Here is a 24320-nt window from a genome sequence, read left to right as displayed (position 1 = left end):
TTGCCACGGAGATTCTGACATTTCGGGCCCCATTCCCTGCTGCCCTCAGTTTAGCCTCAACAAGGCAGAGAAAACGCTCGGAGGCGGGCAGGCTAATTTAGCATCCCCCCCTCTCCTTTCCCTGTTTCTCTACTCCCCCTTTCTCTCTCTACTTCCTGTCGCCCTCTCCCACTTTCGTTCTACAGTATTTTCCTCTCCTGTCCTGTCTTCTCCCCTTCCCTTCTCTTTCTCTCTGCATCCTCGCTCACTCATTTTCCCTCTTTTTCTCCCTCGATCTCTCTCTCTAGTAGTATGATGTGGGTAGGCCAGCCCGCGCGCACCAACAGGCTATAGTGCTATTAATCTAATCTCGTTACATCCAAACAGGGCCTCTGGTAATTAGCAGGGAATTTTAATGAGCTTATCAGGTCAAAAACAGCTTACTCCTTTAGGATCCTACTTGTGTAGAAATTAGCCCGGAGAGTCTCGCAGACAAACACACACATTACAAAAACACATTATGCACACCGATGATACTATGAGATTCATTAAAAAGCAACATACTCCCGACAAACTTTCCTCTCTTCTTGAGGAAAAGGATTAGGGGGCTTTACATTAGTCGCTTGACAAAAATGCATAATGAATGGAGTAAAGTAACTGTGGTGATATGCAACTAGATGTAATGTGCAAATGAAAGAGTAGCTTGAGGGGGAAGACGACCGGCCATGGTAGACAAAGAGTGGAATCAATAGGTGCGTCATTCACACAAACAAGGTGTTTCCTGGGAGCGTAGTGAGATAACACTGTTGAAAAAACTAAAGTTATATTTCCCCCAAGGGTATGAAAAAGAAGAAGGAGCCTTTGGGTTATAAGATGACCCGGGAACATTACCACCTCTGTTCAAGCAGTAGAAATATCTCTTGTGAAATATCTGGGCAATTAGTTCTGGGGAAGTTGCTGCGAGATGGAGAGGCGAGTGCGGTACATTGCAACAGCTGTACCAACAGGATTATACTACATTTTTTCATCGCTCGTCGGCCATCTTTGCATTTAATTTACTGCTTCCTTTTTCTTTTTTCTCTCTTGACCCGATGCTCCCATTTAAATAAAAACAAAGCTCTATAAAGCAGAGGGACCGAAGTGTGGAAATGGAATGAAACAAATAGCACTGGGTTTGTGCAAGGTATGTGATTGGAGACTAAAGAGGAAAGGGATTGTGGAGAAACCAGGGTGGAGGGGGAGGGGGTGGGCAGTTTAAATCAATTTCCTGTGTTTCATGTGTGTTGTTATGTGTTAATAACATTTATACGATGTTACCAGGCAGGCTATGCTGGAAGGGGGCAGGTGGTTGAAGAATGCCTTGCATGGCTAAAGTATAGCTGAAGTATATGTTCATTGAAAGTAGTTAAACCTACACCCCGGTTTGTTATTATACAAGGAACAAACATAACATGGTGTCAGAATGGTAGTCACTATGACGAGATAGAGATAAGAATGGAGTAACTCTGCAAATTTCCGCGACAAATGTAACATTCTACCACAAGTCAAGTGATGTGAGTAGTCGAAGATGCTAGCTTGCAAGAGTGAGGGCAACGAGCCACAGCAGCGAGAGTGACAGCAGCGAGAGTGACAGCAGTGAGAGGGACAGCAGCGAGAGTGACAGCAGCTAGAGTGACAGCAGCTAGAGTGACAGCAGAGAGAGTGACAGCAGAGAGCGGGACAGCAGAGAGAGTGACAGCAGCTAGAGTGACAGCAGAGAGAGGGACAGCAGTGAGAGGGACAGCAGTGAGAGTGACAGCAGCGAGAGTGACAGCAGCTAGAGTGACAGCAGCGAGAGTGACAGCAGAGAGACGGACAGCAGCTAGAGTGACAGCAGCTAGAGTGACAGCAGCGAGAGTGACAGCAGAGAGACGGACAGCAGCTAGAGGGACAGCAGCGAGAGTGGCAGCAGCGAGAGCGAGGCTGCATTGGAATATGTTGACGAGCAAGTTGATGAGCAACATACTGAAGTGAGGGAAATTGACACTGTTCCTGTTGTCCGTCATGGACAGGCTTAGTCCTCCTACCCCTATGCAGTTAACAGGCAATCTAGCTGACAATTGGAAACGTTTCAAGCAGAGATTCAATATCTACCATGCAGCCAGTGGTGCAGGGGGAGATGATGACAAATTGAAAGCTTCCATTGTTCTGCATATTATTGGAGAGGATGGATTGGACATATACAATAGCTGTCAGCAAGACAAGGCAAACTTGACATTGACTGTGTTAATGGCTAAATTTGAGGAGTACTTTGTACCAAGCCAGAACGTCACATTTGAAAGAGACACATTTTTTTTCTCATGATCAGAAACAGGGAGTCCGTTTTGACCAGTATTTGGCTGAGCTGAACAAACTGAGCAAAATGTGTGAATTTAAAAGACTCACTAGTGAAAGACAGGATAGTCTGTGTCATACTTGATAATGGACTCATGGAGAGATTGCTGCGTGAGTAAGATTTTACTTTGGATAAAGCAGTGAATATGTGTCGAGCAGCTGAAACCACCAGAGAAAGCAATAGACACAACACCGTACAAAACAAAAACAAGCAAAAGAGCGAAATCAAACACTACATGTGGAAAATGTGGATTTATCCACAAGCCAGAAATTTCCCTGCATATGACAAATCATGTAACAACTGTGGGTAAAATAATCGTTTCTCAAAAAGTTGCAAAGCTGAGGCTACAAAGAAAAAGGTTCACACAGTCGAGGAGATGGAAGAATTCTTTGTTGATTCTGTGGAAATATGCAATGTCAGTAAATGCTGAATGGATTGTGCCATTGCCTGTGAATAAAGCTATAATACCATTCAAGCTTGATACTGGAGCACAGGTAAACCTGTTGTCTCTGGATGACTACAAAACACTGAAGGTGAATGAAACTGTAATACCATTCAAGCGTGATACTGGAGTTCAGGTAAACCTGTTATCTCTGGATGACTACAAACACTGAAGGTGAATGAAACTGTAATACCATTCAAGCTTGATACTGGAGCACAGGTAAACCTGTTGTCTCTGGATGACTACAAACACTGAAGGTGAATGAAACTGTAATACCATTCAAGCTTGATACTGGAGCACAGGTAAACCTGTTGTCTCTGGATGACTACAAACACTGAAGGTGAATGAAACTGTAATACCATTCAAGCTTGATACTGGAGTTCAGGTAAACCTGTTATCGCTGGATGACTACAAAACACCGCAGGTGAAGAGCAAAATACACCCGGTGGAAATGAAGGTTACTGGTTATACTGGGGAGAATGTACCAGTCAAAGGAAGCCGCATAGTAACTTTACAGCATAAAGGAAAACAGTTCAGAGCACAGCTGCTGATTGTGGAAAAGAGTGTACAGCCTATTGTAGGAATCAATGCATGTGAAAAGCTCAATTGGTTGAAAAGAGTGTATGTAGTGACATCATAGACTGAAAATGACCAATAATCACTACTGGCTGAGTATGAGGACGTGTCTGAGGTTATTGGATGTTTCCCAGGAGAACACAAAATATGTACTGATGACAAAATGACTCCAGTTGTGCCTGCATGCAGAAAAGTTCCATTTGCACTGAGGAAAAAGCTCAAGGTGGATCTCGGATGCATGGAAAAGATGGACGTCATCACAAAAATGGATGAACCTACAGACTGGGGTAAGCTCTCTGGTTATTGTGGGGGAAAAGAATGGTGATCATCAGGATATGTCGAGACCCGAGAGATCTCAACAAACCAATCAAGAAAGAGCATTTCAAGTTGCCAACCAGACAAGAGATAATGTCGCAGTTTGCTGGAGCAAAGTGGTTCAGTAAGCTTGATGCCTCATTAGGATTCTGGCAAATGAAGCTTGACGATGCAAGCTCAAGGCTATGCACATTCAACACAACTGATGGCAGGTAGAGATTTCTTTGTCTACCATATGGGATTCTCTCAGCACCAGAGGTCTCCCACAAGACAATCCACATGATCTTCAAGCACATTCCAGGAGTGGAGACTATGATGGATGACATCATTGTCTGGGGGTCCACAAAAGAAGAACACGACGCGAGAGTGAGACAAGTGCTGGATCGGACACGGAAAGTCAACCTAAAACTAAACAAGGACAAATGTGAGTTTGGTGTGAAAACACTTACATTCGTGGGAGATGTACTTTCAGAGGACGGAGTCAAACCAGACCAGAGGAAAACATCAGCCATCAACAACATGAAGCACCCGAAGAACAAGGACGATGTGGGGACGCTTCATGGGCATGATCACCTACCTTGCAAAGTTCATACCTCAACTGTCAGCACAGTCCGCTCCACTCAGATGTCTTCTGGAACAGAAAAATGAATGGGAATGACCCCATGAACAGGAAAACTGCTTTAAAAACCTAAAGACAATCACAGAAGAACCAGTGCTCAGGTTCTATGATCCAGAGAAAAGCACAAGGATTTCTGCAGACGCCTGGGAGCAGTTCTTTTGCAACAACATGACGACACATGGCAACCTGTCCCGTATGCTTCCAGAGCCTTGACAGGCGCAGAGACAAGGTATGCACAAATAGAGAAAGAACTACTGGCGAGCACATACACGTGCGAAAGGTTTCACCAATACGTCGACGGACAAAACTTCGGTGTCAATCATGGTGTCAATCATGGTGTCAATCATGTCTAAGCCACTGAATGTTTGTCCAATGAGAATCCAGAGAAAACAGGAAGACAAACAAAAACAGCAACACTATTGTAAAGTGGCTGTTCCACTGGATGTCAGAAGGTGAATTCACCAATTTGTAAGTCGCTCTGGATAAGAGCGTCTGCTAAATGACTTAAATGTAAATGTAAATGTAAACACGACAAAAGTGCAAGACACTTACCTGAACTGAAACATGGAGATCATGTATGACTCAGAGACATCACTACAGGAACCTGGATGCAGGGTGTGTGCAAAGAGAAGTTGCACCGCAATCCTATGAGATCCAAACGGAGCCTGGATCACAACTGAGACGAAACAGAGTGGATCTAAGGCTGCAGCCATTCACTCAAGGGACTGAGGATCATCAGAAGGATACTGCTGAAGCATCAAATGCCTTTAGAAATGGACAATTCAGTCAGAACACCCTGACTGACGACGCTGTCCAACTGTTTCAGGAAGCAGTTCAGCAGAACCACCAAAGAGGACTGTCAGAGCCCCTGGAAGGCTTATGGAGAAGGGGCACCTGAACTGAATGTTTTGTTTATGTGAAAAGAAATAGAGCCACAATGGAGTATTGTTGGACAGACCTATACTTAGTTAAAAAGAACATTAAAAAAAACATCAGAATATGTTTGTTGCCTCTTAAGTGATGAGAACAATGTAAAAACACAAAAAAAGTGGGAAGGACATGTGTTATTTAAAATGGCATGTTATGCATGTTATTACCCAGCAGGCTATGCGGGGAGGGGGGGGTGCAGGTGGTTGAAGAATGCCTTGCATGGCTAAACAAGGAGTTTTCTAGCTGAAGAATATGTTCATTAAAAGTAGTTAAACCTACGCCCCGGGTTTGTCATTATACAAGGAACAAACATAACACTGTGTTGGAGAGTAGAAGCTCTCCATCTGTGTTGCTCTGTTATCCAAAGTGATTCAAAGTCTGATTCATATCCAATCAGTTACCAAGACACTTCTGTGTGTGCCCGCTCTGATGCCAGGAACAAAAATGGAATACCTCTCAACTCGCTTCTTTAGATGTTTGCCAGAAGAGTGAAAAAATGTGGATACACGAGCCAGCATCAGACAACACACACTCGTTTTGTTACAAGCAAAACACAGAAAACACACTATACCCTCCTAAAATAACAGAGCCCTCTGAGAAAACACAACATTAAAAAGCCATATGAGGTGTGGAATTGTGGGATTTGTATTTTCTAACAGGCTCTTTATTTGGCTTTGCTAGAGAAGCTTAGAATAACTGGCATTGTGTTCTCAAGTGCATTAAAATGGCTCTTGTTCATGGTTTAATAAGTGGGTTTAATTTCAAAGCTCATTAGCTGCTTGAATGTCGTTAGCAGCTATTCTGAGTTCGTCTTCACCGATATATAGTTTCAGTACTAGACCTCTCTGTTAGTACTAGACTAACCTCTGAGGCAAAGACTAAAAGGAGTCAGTGCAACAGATCACACACACACACACAATGTTTGCGCTAGATTAATCTCCCTGTTGACTGTTCTGACACCTGTCTCTGGAATTCCATCATATTGTATGTATCCCCCACATGAGCGAGAGAGAGGGAATCTGCCTTGTCCGCTCTTCAATCCCAAACAGACAGTCAGGCAGGTAGGCATGTGGACATGTCGGGAGGGAGATGGGCTACATCACAAGACACAGACCTGGACCCTGAAAGTTAATGAAGCAGTCCCTCCCAATTACCTCTTGCAGCATCCATCTGACATGGTGACGGCAGCCAGCAGGATCTCTCCACTGTGCCAACCTGGCCGGGGTCCTGCTCCACTCATCCCCCACGCAAGGATCTCTCCGCTGTGCCAATCTGGCCGGGTTCCTGTTCCACTCATCCCTCACGCAAGGAAAAGCGGATCTGTCCCAGGCGCCGGCATAAATTCACTTTTGTTTCCAAGTAATAAAGAACTTCGCAGTGAGGGGAGAGACAGAGAGAGAGACAGAGAGAGACAGAGAGAGACAGAGAGAGAGAGACAGAGACAGACAGAGAGAGAGAGACACAGAGAGAGAGAGAGAGACACAGAGAGAGAGAGAGAGAGAGAGAGAGAGAGACACACAGAGAGAGAGAGACAGACAGAGAGAGAGAGAGAGAGAGAGAGAGAGAGAGACAGAGAGAGAGACACAGAGAGAGACACAGAGATACACACAGAGAGAGAGAGACACACAGAGAGAGAGAGAGAGACAGACAGAGAGAGAGAGAGAGAGAGAGAGAAGTGAGGTAGGAATAGATTTAGTAAGAGAGTGAAAAAATAAATATTTATAGCGCTGCCTGTATCTGCCACGTGGCCATGCAGTGTGGATTTATAATATGGAATCTGTGGCCCCGGCTGCTTTCAAACACAGGCTACATTTAAAAAGGGTGGAGGGGCAAAGTGAGATAGGAGGACACAGGAACCAAAGTAAATTCCCTGTCCCTTCCTTTCTAGACGGTCAATTAAGTTCTGCTACAGGAGGCTGAACTTCCAGAAGTTATGGGTTTGATCCTTAATATAAAAGGTATCGGATGGCCATTCTTCTTCCATTTCAAATTCAAACTCCTCAAACTGTGAATAGTATCCCGATGAGAAGTAACAGATCTATGGAGCAAAGACAATGCCTGAACATGCACAGGTACGAGTTGACATCAAGTGACGCTCCAGAACATTCTGAAAAAATCTGCTTGATCAAGGGAGATCAGCTTGATGCCATGAAACAGGATCTGTGTTATTAAACTCTGAGGTGAGAGGTTACTGCTACCATGAAACAGGATCTGTGTTATTAAACTCTGAGGTGAGAGGATACTGCAGCCATGAAACAGGATCTGTGATATTAAACTCTGAGGTGAGAGGTTACTGCTACCATGAAACAGGATCTGTGTTATTAAACTCTGAGGTGAGAGGATACTGCAGCCATGAAACAGGATCTGTGTTATTAAACTCTGAGGTGAGAGGTTACTGCTACCATGAAACAGGATCTGTGTTATTAAACTCTGAGGTGAGAGGATACTGCAGCCATGAAACAGGATCTGTGTTATTAAACTCTGAGGTGAGAGGTTACTGCTACCATGAAACAGGATCTGTGTTATTAAACTCTGAGGTGAGAGGATACTGCAGCCATGAAACAGGATCTGTGTTATTAAACTCTGAGGTGAGAGGTTACTGCTACCATGAAACAGGATCTGTGTTATTAAACTCTGAGGTGAGAGGTTACTGCTACCATGAAACAGGATCTGTGTTATTAAACTCTGAGGTGAGAGGTTACTGCTACCATGAAACAGGATCTGTGTTATTAAACTCTGAGGTGAGAGGATACTGCAGCCATGAAACAGGATCTGTGTTATTAAACTCTGAGGTGAGAGGTTACTGCTACCATGAAACAGGATCTGTGTTATTAAACTCTGAGGTGAGAGGATACTGCAGCCATGAAACAGGATCTGTGTTATTAAACTCTGAGGTGAGAGGTTACTGCTACCATGAAACAGGATCTGTGATATTAAACTCTGAGGTGAGAGGATACTGCCTTAGTATTGCTCTCCCTATGGGACTCTTTGCTTTGTGTGTCGTCTCCAATTGCGTTTGATATTATTTTTGATAGTGACTGTCGATATTCAGTAACTGTATGTCACCCCTTCTTTGTTTTATCCACCGTTGTCTGCAAGATGTGCTGGTTAATAATATATGGAATTACATCCTACCTCTCCCTGAACAAATGATGATTTCTTTTTCTTTCCTCTCCATCTCTCCTACAATCATGGCGTCAGGTCAACTGTGGAAACTGAATTTGATAAGGTTTCTGGTATGTCATGTTTGAGGACTCGATGAGCGTGTGTTTGTCTTCCCGATGCAGAGTGATAATGAAAAGCTTTGATTTCCTTTCCATCCATGAAACAGGAGTCAATATTATGAATCTCAGCTCCCATAGCGATAAGGCAAATTGACAGAAGCATACAGATTCTGCCTGATGTTGCTCCTCGCCACCACCTGGAAAGTCCCCTGGATCAGCTTGGCGCTTAGACAGAACAAAATGGCAGCGCTTTTTTTCAAATTCACACCATTTTGTCATAAGGAAATGTGTGTTTTGGATTTAGCCATAGCTCCATTTGCATGTCTCTTCCTGTCTTTTCTCTGCTGTCTTTTTGATGGTTGGTTTTGTCATCTTGTCTGAAAATTAAATGAGCTCCAGTTCCCATTTCAGTACAGCCGAGACAGGTCTCATGTGAGGATCTCCATTACTTGACAGTCATGTACTGTATGTAGCCAACCGACGGGGCCTTCCTGAATCTTTAATGTAGCCGATGTCGTAGAAATAAAAAAGAGGAAGTAGCAGAGTGAAATCGACAGTGACATTCTTAGAAGAAAGTGAGGCTGTGCGGGGAGAATGTCACGGCCAATCTCTAATGAAGGCCCTTCTGGGAAATAAGTTAGATCAATTATTTAAAGGCTTTCATTTAAAAATGTCCAAAAACTGTGGTGAAATGATTTGCGTTAAAGCAAAAAAAAGGTCAGGCCGGTGTTGGGAGAGCATAATTAACCTCATGCCACCTTCCTCCCTCAATTATTTCTGTCACACGGTACTGCAGCCAGGAGGAGAGAATGGCTGCTATTTCGGTTGCAGGCTACAGCTACAGAGGGCTGCTGTTTACTTTTCTTAGCTTTTTTTGGATGCCGCTGACGGTAGGCTACATTTGCAGCGTTCCCAGAGTTCCACTCTTCCTGAAAGTTCTCTGAGGGAGAAGGATACGTACACTTGTAAAGGAGACCTGTTCTTCTGAGGGCCTCAGGAGGGTTAGAGCTTTGATCTCCTAAAACGTCTCCAAAACCGTTACTATAGAGGTCCACAGAACTCACAGGGCTGCGAGGGAGCCAAAGCACATCCAAATTGCTTTTCGGTTTTGAGTTGATGCCTTATCCATCTGCTTCAGCTGCAGGAGGGAAAGAATCCCTCCATTTCTCTGTCTCCTCTCGTTCACATCCCCTGTGGTTGAGGCATACGTTAAGTAAACTGGATTGCATCATGTCAAAGGGGAGCACGTTTGTATTGCTGGCCACACATTTCTCCTTTTTGACCTCTGTTTGAATATCATGGAAGATTTAGACTGGTAAGTGGGGCATTAGGTGCCGCCCTGCACATGTTTTCTACCCAGTGCTCTCCAGACTTGGGCGTTTTGGAGCAAGAGTCTTCCCAGGGTAGGAATGCACTCTGTGGCTCCAATTCCACCAAGGGAGCATCAAACTAATTGCCAGGCCGTTCCGCTAATTCCTCGTTTCTGGGTTAGAGGGCAGCTGTCGGCTCCCGAGAGGTCCAGGCTAGTCCCGGGTTGCAGTTTTGCCAGGGCCGAGAGGAAATCTGATTAACCCCTGATATTTTTTCACGTTTTTTTTTTTTAATTTCACCTTTATTTAATTAACCAGGTAGGCTATTCTCATTTGCAACTGCGACCTGGCCAAGATAAAGCGTAGCAATTCGAAACATACAACAACACAGAGTTACACATGGAATAAACAAAACATACAGTCAACAATACAGTAGAACAAAATAAAAAAAATCTATATACAGTAAGGTCAAATAAGGAGGTTAAGGCAATAAATAGGCCATGGTGGCGAAGTAATTACAATATAGCAATTAAACACTGGAATGGTAGATGTGCAGAAGATGAATGTGCAAGTAGAGATACTGGGGTGCAAAGGAGCAAGATAAATCAATAAATACAGTATGGGGATGAGGTAGGTAGATGGGCTGTTTACATATGGGCAGGTGCAGGTGCAATATGCATTGCACCTATGTGCAGGTGCAATGATCTGTGAGTTGCTCTGACAGCTGGTGCTTAAAGCTAGTGAGGGAGATATGAGTCTAGTAATTCTCTGTGGGGATTTTCCTTCTTCTCGTCTCCCAAAATGCTTCAGGTTTGAGAAAACAGGGAGTGGATCTGAAATATAGTTCCCAGATGAGATTTAAAGATGTAATACTATATTCTGCATTTCTGTGTTGTGTTTCTATTCCAGTTAAGAGGATGTTGTCTGCGACAGACAGAGGAAAATAGATTACTGAAGCTTTGCTAGTTCGGCTTGAGGTTTCAGATTATTCATCGTAAGTCACATTCAGCAGAACTGCTAAGTGTCAGGCTTAATTCCATATCAAATTGTAAAATACATAAGTGATCATGCTGTCATGAGTGTGTTGCACCTTTAAAGTCCTTTAAGATACGTTCTTTGGGGTTTCTGTAGTTCTTACTCAGCTGACTCAATCAAGTCTGACTTGCATCAACCGAGGAGATGCACGCACACACGCACGCACGCACGCACACACACACACACACACACACACACACACACACACACACACACACACACACACACACACACACACACACACACACACACACACACACACACACACACACACACACACACACACACACACACACACACACACACACACAAGCCTTTACCAATCGTACGTTAAAATTAATTGTTGATCAATGTAAAATAACATTAGGTCCCAGGTTCTTTTGATGAGCACAGATTAAAGACAAACTCGGTCAATTTCACGTCCACTGTTTGGCCAGACCTATTTATAGCTAGAGTGGAGGTTTTAATGAATCGTAAATAACGGACTGACTTAATTGGGTGTAATCTGTCCGATGAGGTGTGAAGTACAAAGCTCTGTTGAGCAGTCTAATAAATACAGGCTCATCTCTCCTTGTGATGTGCTATGCAGTATACACTATATAGAAGAAAACATACAGCACACAATACAAGACATATTACTGGTAACGCAATAACAACTCATATCAATCACTATGATGGCTCATTCCCACGGCACACGACCCATCCAGGAGTTCTCCTTTTCTCTATCTGGAGGGGCCCTTCGCAAGAAGAAAAAACAACAAGCTAGTTAATATAAAACTCAATAAATCACATCAGCAAACCTGCATGTAACTGGTCTCTAGACCTGCATCCTTGCTATTATAGAGCTCTGGTATGATAGAGGAGAGAAAATGTAATATAGAATGCACTCATCCCAGAATTAGAGAGGTCTTATGTGCTCTGAAATGAACTGTGTGCTGTGTGTCAGGGCTGGTGTGTGGTGGCCTCCCTGCAAGGATCCCTGGTGATGGGGTGGGTGATGACGCCTCAGGGGGGGGGGACTACGAGGTGGGTGATGACGCCTCGGGGGGGGGGGGGGGCTACGAGGTGGGTGATGACGCCTCGGGGGGGGCCTACGGGTTGTAGTAACACATAGGCTTCCATGCCATGCATCCGGATAAAGTAGGGAACGGTGCTCTTGTGGGTTGTTCCACCAATCGGGTGACTTTTGAGTAGTGTAACGTTTTATTTCACCTAATTTTAACATTCTGTCATAAAGGCCAAATGTTGAACTTTTTTTTTTTTAATTTTTAAAAAGAATTTATCATATCAAGAGGTAAAAAAAAAAATCACTATCAGAAGTGCATATTAAGTGCCAAAGTAACAGGGTTGAAAGTATTAGGGTTAGGGTTGACCTTAACAGGGTTGACAGTATTAGGGTTGACCTTAACAGGGTTGACAGTATTAGGGTTGACCTTAACAGGGTTGACCTTAACAGGGTTGACCTTAACAGGGTGGACCATAACAGGTTTGACCTTAACAGGGTTGACCTTAACAGGGTGGACTGTATTAGGGTTGACCGTAACAGGGTGGACCTTAGCAGGGTGGACCATAACAGGTTTGACCTTAACAGGGTTGACAGTATTAGGGTTGACCGTAACAGGGTTGACCTTAACAGGGTGGACCATAACAGGTTTGACCTTAACAGGGTTGACTTTAACAGGGTGGACTGTTTTAGGGTTGACCGTAACAGGGTGGACCTATACAGGGTGAACCCTAAGAGGGTGGACCATAACAGGTTTGACCGTAACAGGGTTGTAAGTAACAGGGTTGACTTTAACAGGGTTGACCGTAACACGGTTGACTGTCATAGGGTTGACTGTAACAGGGTGGACCGTAATAGGGTTGACCTTAACAGGGTGGACCGTATCAGGGTTGACCGTAACAGGGTTGACCTTAACAGGGTGGACCATAACAGGGTGGACCATAACAGGGTTGACCTTAACAGGGTTGACCGTAACAGGGTTGACCGTAACAGGGTTGACCTTAACGGGGTTGACCGTAATGGGGTTGACCGTAATGGGGTTGACCTTAACAGGGTTGACCGTAACACGGTTGACTGTCATAGGGTTGACTGTAACAGGGTGGACCGTAATAGGGTTGACCTTAACAGGGTGGACCGTATCAGGGTGGACTGTAACAGGGTTGACCGTAACAGGGTTGACCTTAACAGGGTGGACTGTAACAGGGTTGACCTTAACAGGGTGGACCTTAACAGGGTGGACTGTAATAGGGTTGACCTTAACAGGGTGGACTGTAATAGGGTTGACCTTAACAGGGTGGACCGTAACACGGTTGACTGTAATAGGGTTGACCGTAACAGGGTGGACCGTTACAGGGTGGACTGTAATAGGGTTGACCGTAACAGGGTTGACCTTAACAGGGTGGACCGTAATAGGGTTGACCTTAACAGGGTGGACTGTAATAGGGTTGACCTTAACAGGGTTGACCGTAACAGGGTTGACAACTTCATCTTAAATCAGCCTTAAATCCCCTGTTACTTGTTACAGTTAGAATGGAAGCTTGTTGTTCAATGTCTCTTTTGAAAAAAATATTTAACAAGGAAAAGTTTCACCATATTAAAACAAGAGTTCAGTTCATGTAACAGGGTTGACCTTAAAATGAGGGACAGGTTGTTGTTGTTGTTGTTTTTTTTTACCCAAAAATGAATTACTCATAAATGATAATCTCCAGAAATGCCTTTGTCAAAGCAACAAAAATAACTAGGGTTTTACAATGAGGGTGAAAACATGGAGAAATGTTGGGGTGAAGGGGATTAAAACTCACTAGAAGTCACAGAGGTATAGATATGTCTGGATGCGTGTATAGATATGTCTGGATGCGTGTATAGATACATCTGGATGCGTGTATAGATACGTCTGGATGCGTGTATAGATATGTCTGGATGCGTGTATAGATATGTCTGGAAGCGGGTATAGATATGTCTGGATGCGTGTATAGATATGTCTGGAAGCGTGTATAGATATGTCTGGAAGCGGGTATAGATATGTCTGGAAGCGGGTATAGATATGTCTGGAAGCGTGTATAGATATGTCTGGACGTTATAGATATGAATGGAAGCGTGTATAGATATGTCTTTTCAAAAAAATGCGTGTATAGATATGTCTGGAAAACAAGTGTATAGAGTATGTCTGGGTTGTATAGATATGTCTGGAAGCGTGTATAGATATGTCTGGAAATCGTGAATAGATATGTCTGGAAAAATAACGTGTATAGATATGTCTGGAAGCGTGTATAGATATGTCTGGAAGTCACAGAGGTATAGATATGTCTGGAAGCGTGTATAGATATGTCTGGATGCGTGTATAGATATGTCTGGAAGCGTGTATAGATATGTCTGGAAGCGTGTATAGATATGTCTGGAAGCGTGTATAGATATGTCTGGAAGCGTGTATAGATATGTCTGGATGCATGTATAGATACTGTCTGGATAGCGTGGATATAGATATGTCTGGATGCGTGTATAGATATGTCTGGAAGCGTGTATAGATATGTCTGGATGCGTGTATAGATATGTCTGGATGCGTGTATAGATATGTCTGGATGCGTGTATAGATACGTCTGGATGCGTGTATAGATACGTCTGGATGCGTGTATAGATACGTCTGGATGCGTGTATAGATACGTCTGGATGCGTGTATAGATATGTCTGGATGCGTGTATAGATATGTCTGGATGCGTGTATAGATATGTCTGGATGCGTGTATAGATATGTCTGGATGCGTGTATAGATATGTCTGGATGCGTGTATAGATATGTCTGGATGCGTGTATAGATATCTCTGGATCGTCTGATGCGTGGATAGATATGTCTGGATGCGTGTATAGATTCGTCTGGATGCGTGTATAGATATGTCTGGATGCGTGTATAGATATGTCTGGATGCGTGTATAGATATGTCTGGATGCGTGTATAGATATGTCTGGATGCGTGTATAGATATGTCTGGATATAGATATGTCTGGATATGCGTGTATAGATATGTCTGGATGCGTGTATAGATATGTCTGGAAGTCTGATATGTCTGTGTATAGATACGTCTGGATGCGTGTATAGATATGTCTGGATGCGTGTATAGATATGTCTGGATGCGTGTATAGATATGTCTGGATGCGTGTATAGATATGTCTGGAAGCGTGTATAGATATGTCTGGAAGCGTGTATAGATATGTCTGGAAGCGGGTATAGATATGTCTGGATGCGTGTATAGATATGTCTGGATGCGTGTATAGATATGTCTGGAAGCGTGTATAGATATGTCTGGAAGCGTGTATAGATATGTCTGGAAGCGTGTATAGATATGTCTGGATGCGTGTATAGATATGTCTGGATGCGTGTATAGATATGTCTGGATGCGTGTATAGATATGTCTGGATGCGTGTATAGATATGTCTGGAAGCGTGTATAGATATGTCTGGAAGCGTGTATAGATATGTCTGGAAGCGTGTATAGATATGTCTGGAAGCGTGTATAGATATGTCTGGAAGCGTGTATGTATAGATATCTGTCTGGATGCGTGTATAGATATGTCTGGATGCGTGTATAGATATGTCTGGATGCGTGTATAGATATGTCTGGATGCGTGTATAGATATGTCTGGATGCGTGTATAGATATGTCTGGATGCGTGTATAGATATGTCTGGATGCGTGTATAGATATGTCTGGATGCGTGTATAGATATGTCTGGAAGTCGGATGTGTATAGATATGTCTGGATACGTCTGTGTATAGATACGTCTGGACGCGGGTATAGATACGTCTGGATGCGTGTATAGATATGTCTGGATACGTGTATAGATATGTCTGGTTGCGTGTATAGATATGTCTGGATGCGTGTATAGATATGTCTGGAAGCGTGTATAGATACGTCTGGAAGCGTGTATAGATACGTCTGGATGCGTGTATAGATACGTCTGGATGCGTGTATAGATACGTCTGGATGCGTGTATAGATACGTCTGGATATGTCTGGATGCGTGTATAGATATGTCTGGATGCGTGTATAGATACGTCTGGATGCGTGTATAGATATGTCTGGATGCGTGTATTGATGTGTCTGGATGCGTGTATAGATATGTCTGGATGCGTGTATAGATATGTCTGGATGCGTGTATAGATATGTCTGGAAGCGTGTATAGATCTGTCTGGATGCGTGCGGATGAATGTTAGTTTGCGTCCTTGTGTGAACGTAAGTGGAATCGGTAGCCCAGGACTGCCTGCCTGTTTTCAGCATTAGCTATGGATCACAGCACGTATCTATTGACTGCTCTTTGTAGGTAATCAATTAGCATGCTGGATCCTGATGGGTCTCACTCATTACAGCTCTTTAATAACAGGCCACCCTGCAGTGACTGCTACTGCTGCTCTACCAACATGCTGTGCGCAATGCAGAGAGAGGCCTACGGAAGCACCATTCATATTGGAAACGATATTTCATCATACACAGCCACATCTACCATGTCCCAGATCTAGGGACCACTCCCGGTTTTCTTAATCTGTCAAGAAGAAGAAGGAGAGAGAGAGAGAGAGAGAGAGAGAGAGAGAGAGAGAGAGAGAGACAGAGACAGAGACAGAGACAGAGACAGAGACAGAGACAGAGAGGCCATGGAATAGAACAGGATCTAATACACTCAACTAGCCTACATTTGACTTCAGACAGAAATGATCCAGATAGTAAAAACCCTTGACAGGTCACCTTTTATATTCAACCCATCAAATACTGAAAGATACCTAACTAGACAATGGAAACAGTCAAATGTATCAGTGTAACAACAGACTGTCAGCAAGTAGAATGAACCCACCCTCTCTCGCTCTCTCTTTGGGTTGGGCTTGGCCAATTACCTATTCCTGTCCCAGAATAGCAGGGCTATGGGAAATAGAGCTAATATGACAAAGGAGAGGCTGACCCTGAAGTCAATGGAATTGCCCGACACAGGCACACACTCACACACACAATAATGTTGTCATATAATTCTAAATACAGTTTTTACGGGTTTTATACACATTTTCTGTATAAATAGCCTTTAAAATATATGTTTATTTTCTCAGGAAGCTTTGAGTGCTAATATACTTGCATTCACAACTTGTCTCAGTCCTGTTCAAATGATTTCAGCCAGTCTATGGCTGTGGATTGACTGCATTGCTTGAATGGAATTTGGGCATATTGGCAGTTAATTTGAAAAATGTATAGAATCATTCCTGTAAAACTGTCTGGCTAGCTAGCTAATGAACATACAGTGCAAATTAAAAATATTAAAATTGATAAATGTACACAATATCTTATCACAGTACTGGAAAACCATGGTTGACTGATCAAATCGCTGACCTTTTTCCACATCACAAGACATTGTCTTCCGTCAGATGAGTCCACCTGCACTGATCTGTCTCGTATCTTGCAAAGGGTAATGGGATATCTCAAAAGTAGTGAGGCTTCAATGTGCTGTCTAACATCAGAAAACATGACGTGAGACAATTATCCTAATTCTATGGGTAAATCCTTGTCCAGCAAATTGAAATCTCACCCACTAAGATGAGCCTGAATTACATGTTTGACTCTCAAATCAGTTTCGCTCTCGCTCATCTCTATATCCAAACACCTCTAAGCTGACTTCTCCTTCTCTCCAGCTCCTCCTCTCCAGACCTGAGCGTGTTTGACAAGACCACTCAGTGGGAGACAGGAACCTAAATGTTTCAGGCTCCCTCATGTTCCTCCTTCCTGCTGATCCCTGCTGATGTGGAGTCAGTGGAGGAGAAGAGCAGGAGAGCGCGGGCTCCAGGCTCTCCAGTCCAATATAGGAGCAGACGAGAGGGATCTCCACGGCTCTGGTTAAATATTTGATAGGCGGTGAGTGATGGCGCTGTGATGAGAGCGGGGTAGCCTGGGTACAGTGTCCCTGGCGTACACGACTGGCAGGGGTCAGCGCATTACAAGACTTAGAGGAGTTAGCCAGCCGACTGGGCTGCATTATTCAGCAGTGGGGGCTCGGACAGTCCACACAAGAGGGATCTAGCAGCTAGTAGCTATACATTTATGAAAGGAGTGAAGCAAGACCACATACAGCGAATAGGGAGGGATGGCAGAGTGGCTGGCTTTACATGGTAATGCAAAAGAGAAACCAAGGAGAGAGAGATATAACAGAGAGAGAGAGTGAGAGAGAGAGAGAGAGAGAGAGAGAGAGAGAGAGAGAGAGAGAGAGAGAGAACAGGGAGAGAGAACAGAGAGAGAGAACAGAGAGAGAGAGGGAGAGAGAGAGAACAGGGAGAGAGAGAGAATAGAGAGAGAGAGAACAGAGAACGCGAGAGAATAGAGAGAGAGACAGAGAGAGAGAGAGAGAGAGAGAGAGAGAGAGAGAGAGAGAGAGAGAGAGAGAGAGAGGGAGAGAACAGAGAGGGAGGGAGAGGGAGAACATAGAGAGAGAGAGAGAGAGAGAGAGAGAGAGAGAGAGAGAGAGAAGAACAGAGAGAGAGAACAGACAGAGAGAGAGAACAGAGTGAGAAAGGACACAGAGAGAGAGAGAGAACAGAGAGAGAGAGAACAGAGAGAGAGAGAGAGAGAACAGAGAGAGAGAACACAGAGAGAGAGAACAGAGAGAGGGAACAGAGAGAGAGAGAGCAGAGAACAGAGAGAGAGAGAACAGAGAGAGAGAGAACAGAGAACGGAGAGAGAGAGAGAGAACAGATAGAGAGAGAACAGACAGAGAGAGAGAGAGAGAACAGAGAGAGAACAGACAGAGAGAGAGAGAACAGAGAGAGAACAGACAGAGAGTGAGAGAACACAGAGAGAGAGAGAACAGAGAGAGAACAGACAGAGAGAGAGAACAGGGAGAGAACAGACAGAGAGAGAACAGAGAGAGAGAGAAAAGAGAGAGAGAGGGGGAACAGAGAGAGAGAGAACAGAGAGAGAGAGAACAGAGAGAGAGAGAGAACAGAGAGAGAACACAGATAATGTGACAACCTTGCAGCCCTGTGAAGAGGGATGCAGCGTGAAGGCCCTCGTGCCGCTGTGCTATTAATAAGTGGTGAAGATAATAATGAAGAAGAACTAAAACAGGGGATTGCTTGAGGGTGAATGTAATGTCTTCGACAAACACACTTACGATTTATGTCTGCGACAATACTTTGTTTGCATTGCGGAGTGTCTTATTTGTCTAATGTTGAAGCCTTGTAGTCTTGTCGTTATCATTATGTTCATACAGTAGCCTATATCAGAGTAAAAAAGGTGCTACATTTGCCACAGAAGTGTAAGATGGAGGACATTTTGACGAGTTTGTGTGTGTGTGTCTGTGCGTGTGCAATTTAGTGTGATTTTTAAGAGCAGACATGAGTGGAGGAGAGAGAGCGCTCTGGGATTTGTTCCAGTGTTTGTGCAGTGAAAACTTGGCCCTAATTTAAAGTGCCAATGGAAACAGGGTTTCACTGTCAAACAGCATAGAGCCTTGCACAACCTGACAACAGCCCTTTATACAGTGACAACAATTAAAAACACATTCCCTCATACACTTAACATCTTGAGAAATTAAATCTCTCCACACTCCCCTCCCATGTCTTTCGCTCTCCATCCTGTCCTGCCTCTCTCCGTCTGTCACCTACTCTCTCCCTGCCTTTCCCTGTGTGGATGGGGAACAGACAGTAGCACGACAGGGTCTCGTTCTATGCGGCCCTACCCTGCTGTTGTGTGTTCTCTCTGCTACAGCAGCACTGAGGAGGCTTTTCTTGATTGTAAAATCAGCTGGCTTCTCAGCTGGCCTGGACGGGAGGCCCCGGACGGGAGGCCCCGGACGGGAGGCCCCCGGGGCTACTGCTGCTGAGCTGCTGTGGGCGGAAGAGCACACTCCATCACACCACTGTCCCAAAACCACTTTAACCCTAGCTACGTTAGCTAGATAGCTGGCTAACACAATATGGCAGAAGAAGAGGGGTGATATAGAGGGGATGTGTATGTGGGGCAGAAGAGTGGTGGTATAGGGGGACATGTATGTGGGGCAGAAGAGGGGTGGTATAGGGGGATGTGTATGTGGGGCAGAGGGCAGAAGAGGGGTGGTGTATGTGTATGGGGGCAGAGGGCAGAAGAGGGGTGGTGTAGGGGGATGTGTATGTGGGGCAGAGGGCAGAAGAGTGGTGGTATAGGGGGATGTGTATGTGGGGCAGAGGGCAGAAGAGGGGTGGTATAGGGGGATGTGTATGTGGGGCAGAGGGCAGAAGAGGGGTGGTGTAGGGGGATGTGTTTGTGGGGCAGAGGGGTGGTATAGGGGGATGTGTATGTGGGGCAGAGGGCAGAAGAGTGGTGGTATAGGGGGATGTGTATGTGGGGCAGAGGGCAGAAGAGGGGTGGTATAGGGGGATGTGTATGTGGGGCAGAGGGCAGAAGAGGGGTGGTATAGGGGGATGTGTATGTGGGGCAGAGGGCAGAAGAGGGGTGGTATAGGGGGACATGTATGTGGGGCAGAGGGCAGAAGAGGGGTGGTGTAGGGGGCACGTGTAGTGGGGCAGAGGGGGATGGTATAGGGGGATGTGTATGTGGGGCAGAGGGCAGAAGAGGGGTGGTATAGGGGGATGTGTATGTGGGGCAGAGGGCAGAAGAGGGGTGGTATAGGGGGATGTGTATGTGGGGCAGAGGGCAGAAGGGGTGGTATAGGGGGATGTGTGTATGGGCAGGGGCAGAAGAGGGGTGGTATAGGGGGATGTGTATGTGGGGCAGAGGGCAGAAGAGGGGTGGTATAGGGGGATGTGTATGTGGGGCAGAGGCCAGAAGAGTGGTGGTATAGGGGGATGTGTATGTGGGGCAGAGGGCAGAAGAGGGGGTATAGGGGGATGTGTATGTGGGGCAGAGGGCAGAAGAGGGGGTGGTATAGGGGGATGTGTATGTGGGGCAGAGGGGTGGTATAGGGGGATGTGTATGTGGGGCATGAGGGCAGAAGAGGGGTGGTATAGGGGGACGTGTATGTGGGGCAGAAGAGGGGTGGTATAGGGGGACGTGTATGTGGGGCAGAGGGCAGAAGAGGGTGGTATAGGGGGACGTGTATGTGGGGCAGAGGGCAGAAGAGTGGTGGTATAGGGGGATGTGTATGTGGGGCAGAGGGCAGAAGGGTTGGGTAGGGGGTATAGGGGGCAGATGAAGAGGTATGGGGGCAGAGGGCAGAAGAGGGGTGGTGTAGGTGGATGTGTATGTGGGGCAGAGGGCAGAAGAGGGGTGGTATAGGGGGATGTGTACGTGGGGCAGAGGGCAGAAGAGGGGTGGTATAGGGGATGTGTATGTGGGGCAGAGGGCAGAAGAGGGGTGGTGTAGGGGGATGTGTATGTGGGGCAGAGGGGTGGTATAGGGGGATGTGTATGTGGGGCAGAGGGCAGAAGAGGGGGGATGTAGGGGGATGTGTATGTGGGGCAGAGGGGGGGCGGGTTGTAAGGGGTTCTGTGGGGTCTTCTACACCTGCATTGCTTGCTGTTTGGGGTTTGAGGCTGGGTTTCTGTACAGCACTTTGAGATATCAGCTGATTTACGAAGGGCTATATAAATACATTTGATTTGATTTGAAATAAATTTGATTTGATTTGATTTAGGAGATCCCAGATAAAATCCCAGAAGGAGCACAAGGTCTCGACTGCTGGTTGCCTCCGGGTTGGAGGACAGTGCTTTATTCTAAACTGACTTGCCTAGTTAAACAAAGGTTCAATAAAAAATAAATACAAATAAAATGTGAGACTTTATGTGGCTTTATGTGAGAGAGGTGTGCCTGGCTTACCTCCCCAGAGAGGGCAGATACGGTTACCTCAGAGGGAACTGAGAGGGTTGGCTCTGGAAAGGACCAGACATGGACAATCATACAGATAACACACACACACACAGACAGACTCCCACTCATGGAGACATGATGACTGACCCACAGTGATAATGACTGGGATGCCACATACACAGGGGAAATCAGAGGGTGAAACACTAATGGAAGTTGCCTATATGGGGGTGATGGGTCTGTTTGTGGGTTTTATGAGTCAATGCAAGTACAGTGTTTATGTACGGAGATGGAGTTGTGTGTGCATGTGTACAGTATTTGTATGTACACGTGTCTGTGTTACTATGTCTATGTCTGTGTGTGTGTGTGTGTACATGTGTGCCTATGTACATTCATATGTCTGTGTGTGCATGCTTCTGTGAGGGTTTGTGTATGTGTGTGTGTGCATGCTTCTGTGTGTGTTTGTGTATGTGTGTGTGTGCATGCTTCTGTGAGGGTTTGTGTATGTGTGTGTGTGCATGCTTCTGTGTGTGTTTGTGTATGTGTGTGTGTGCATGCTTCTGTGAGTGTTTGTGTATGTGTGTGTGTGCATGCTTCTGTGTGTGTTTGTGTATGTGTGTGTGTTTGTGTGCATGCTTCTGTCTGTGAGTGTTTGTGTATGTGTGTGTGTGCATGCTTCTGTGAGTGTTTGTGTATGTGTGTGTGTGCATGCTTCTGTGAGTGTTTGTGTATGTGTGTGTGTGTGCATGCTTCTGTGAGTGTTTGTGTATGTGTGTGTGTGCATGCTTCTGTGAGTGTTTGTGTATGTGTGTGTGTGCATGCTTCTGTGAGTGTTTGTGTATGTGTGTGTGCGCATGCTTCTGTGTGTGTTTGTGTATGTGTGTGTGCGCATGCTTCTGTGTGTGTTTGTGTATGTGTGTGTGTGCATGCTTCTGTGTGTGTTTGTGTGTATGTGTGTGTGTGCATGCTTCTGTGTGTGTTTGTGTATGTGTGTGTGTGCATGCTTCTGTGTGTGTGTGTGTGCGCATGCTTCTGTGTGTGTTTGTGTATGTGTGTGTGTGTGCATGCTTCTGTGTATGTGTGTGTGTGCATGCTTCTGTGTGTGTGTGTGTGCGCCAGCTGCCAACAGGCAGAAGGTTTGTGGAGCGTGGACTGCGCCCATGGCATGCTGATCCTAACAGGGCTGGACAAACGGCTGCAGACAACCCCAGTATGTGCGGCCGGCTGCCTGTGGGAATGTCAAACATAATGATGTGCTGTGGAGCTGCAGTGAAAGCTCCCTGGCAGGTATTAGTCATACGTGAGCCTGTGCCTTGCAGAGAGGCTTGGGTTACACATACCCTATGAGATCTGGTACATTTCTTGCCTGATTCTGTCTAGTTTTTTTCTTAAATTCTATTTTCTCAGAGTTTTCAGGATATTGCTCTCAAAATCACAGTTTTTTTTTTATATATATATAGAAAAACTAAAATTCCACAACAATGCTTAAACAACATCAGGAAACCACTTTTGAAGTCTGGGAAAAATAGAATACATTTCGATTTGGGGGTGTAGTTACCCTTTTTTGCAACCGGCAATAGACCGTTGTTTGGTTAGCAATGTTTCTCTAGCGCTCATGCCATTGCAGAGTTTACAAAACAAATGGCCACTGGATTGATGCAAATAATCATATCATTCAGCCAGGTAGCCATTTTGGTAGTCTTTCCATCGACCAGAACAAGGTTATCATTAGCGTTATCGCTAATGGCTACACAAAGTGTAGACATATGCGCGCACTGCGCACCACCCACACCAACACAGGGACATTCCTGTGCCGTTTCAGAAAATTACAGGAAAATATGAATTTGGTTAATGTTTTATGATTAACTTGGGCAAATTAACAAATTTTAAAATAAGTTAAATACATTTATTTGATTTCCTATTAAGTTCCCCCCCCCCCAAAAAAAATGTAAATTGAATTATTTAATGTCTGGATTCCGTGATTCCATCCCCGTTGGGGAAAACACGTACTTTGACCTATGTTACATTGATAAAAGTCACCTGGTAGAGAAATTATATGAACTTCCCTGTTTGACCACTAGGTTCTGTTGGCATTATGACACGTACACTGTGGGGCTCTATAGCCTTCTTAGACTCAACAACTCTGAAGCTATTATCAGAAAAAAAAGATTAACTAAAGCAAAGATCCACCCAAGAAGAAATATTAGATAGTGTTACAACAGTCGCATGAAGAAAATCACCAGGAATGGATGGCTTTCACATAGAATTCTATTCAACATTTTGGGACAAAGTATCGTCCCTATTGCCACAAATGGTATCACATATGTCACCCAATTCAGTACTTCCTTGAGCCATACAAACAGTTATTTCAGATTTATTGAAACCAGGAAAAGTCCCCTGCTGATTAGAGACCCATAAGATTGTTGCGCCTTCTTCGACACACTTTCTGTGTGAGTGGACCATTTCAGATTGTTAGTGATGTGCCGAGGAAATGTACTCTTTCACCTTCTCCACTGCGGTCCCGTCGATGTGGATACGGAGGTGTCCTCCCCCCTTCTGAAGTCCACGATCAACTCCTTTGTTTTGTTGACATTGAGTGAGAGGTTATTTTCCTGGCACCACACTAAGAACACCTTGTCACAACACAACTGATTGGCTCAAACGCATTAAGGAAATAAATTCCACAAATGAACTTTTAAAAAGGCACACCTGTTAATTGCATACCAGGTGACTACCTCATGAAGCTGGTTGAGA

The 24320-nt window shown here is 44.8% G+C and overlaps 1 pseudogene; it reads right to left on the bottom strand.

Annotated features, from left to right (window-relative positions):
* The window catches only part of LOC135507518 (parkin coregulated gene protein-like), a 199267-nt pseudogene that overhangs the window by 116143 nt on the left and 58804 nt on the right, over positions 1-24320 (bottom strand).

This window comes from Oncorhynchus masou, chromosome 21, assembly GCF_036934945.1.
Source record: "Oncorhynchus masou masou isolate Uvic2021 chromosome 21, UVic_Omas_1.1, whole genome shotgun sequence".
Taxonomy (NCBI): domain Eukaryota; kingdom Metazoa; phylum Chordata; class Actinopteri; order Salmoniformes; family Salmonidae; genus Oncorhynchus; species Oncorhynchus masou.
The sequence above is the reverse complement of the archived record's forward strand: the minus strand, read 5'-3'. Positions and strand labels throughout refer to the sequence as shown.